Below are 1,294 nucleotides of genomic sequence, written 5' to 3' on the forward strand. Positions count from 1 at the left end.
ATATTAGCAAAGTAAAAATCTCAAAGCACCTTACTGATGCTTACTTCAAGAAAAAGAAGCTGTGGAAGCCCAGACACCAGGAAGGTGAGATCTTCGACACAGAGAAGGAGAAATATGAGATTTCAGAGCAGTGCAAGGTTGATCAGAAAGCTGTGGTCTTGCAAATTTACCAGAAATCAAAGCTGTTCCTCAGTTTTAGGGCTACCTGTGATCCCTGTTTGCACTTACAATGGAATTTATCTTCACAAATTGGTGTTCTAAACTTTTTGCCAAGAAACTAATTAAATAACTGATTTTTTAAAAAATGGTTCAAATGGAATTGTTAGAGGTGACGGCTATAATACAGGAAATCAAAACCTCCTTTGGGGACCAGCAGTTAGTGTAATGGCTATGTCGCTGGACTCCCACATGGTTGACCACGGTTCGTATCCTGGACCCGGTGGCTTAAGACTCACGCCAGGTGTGTGTGCGTGCATGCCCAAGATCCCGAGAGGAGAATGGAGGGGAAGGGATTGTGGCATGGCCATCTCCCCAGGGGGTGATTTCTCGCTTTCTGTCTCTCTATCTCTGTCTGTCTAGCGAGAGCACCCACCCTATAGCAAAAACCACTCCAAAAAAAAAGTAAAAAACCTCTCTTGCAATTTTATTAAGAAAACCAACGGGGCATGGGTGTGAGTGTGGCCAGCAGCCTGGGCATGGCTAGGCATCCTGCTGCTGCACAAAGTGGTTGGGGATGATCTCCATGCCGTCTTGCAGGCAGATGAGCAGCACCTATGTACCCCTGCACACCACCAGCCCAGCTGCTGTGTGTTGTCTGTCAGCTTGTACTGGTCGTCCAGGTCTCTCATGTACTTGATGGTCCCGTTGAGCAAAAGATTGGGAAGTGGGTCAAAGCCCTTTAGGGTTCCACTGGCTTCACGCCCCCCCTGGAACTTCATGCAGATGGTCTTGTCCATGTATTTGGACAAGTCCAAGATGCTCTCCTTCTTCTTCTCCTTGTCTACCATCGTGCTGCCCTGCCTCACTGCTCTGCCCCTTGAAAGTATTAAAAGCAGATTAGGTCATGCAGAAGATTGAATCTCAGATGTACAAGATATAACCTCTGACCTAGAAAAATTCACCAAACAACTGAGAAAAATAACTCAAAAAATAAGAATAACATACGAGTAATACTAGATACCAATAAATGTCCAAACATCCAGATAATCCATATTCCAGAAGATGAAGAAACTAATAAGGGCATTGATAATCTATTCCAAGAAATCCTTGGAAGAAAACTTTCCAAACCTAGAGA

At 44.5% G+C, this 1,294-nt stretch overlaps 1 pseudogene; it reads right to left on the reverse strand.

Moving 5' to 3' along the window:
- Window positions 1-699: 699 nt before the first annotated feature.
- On the reverse strand, window positions 700-1,007 carry LOC102470748 (U6 snRNA-associated Sm-like protein LSm7 pseudogene; annotated as a pseudogene).
- Window positions 1,008-1,294: the final 287 nt, after the last annotated feature.

The sequence above is a fragment of the Tupaia chinensis genome, unplaced genomic scaffold (genome assembly GCF_000334495.1).
Source record: "Tupaia chinensis unplaced genomic scaffold, TupChi_1.0 Scaffold000022_1, whole genome shotgun sequence".
In the NCBI taxonomy this organism is placed as follows: Eukaryota; Metazoa; Chordata; class Mammalia; order Scandentia; family Tupaiidae; genus Tupaia; species Tupaia belangeri.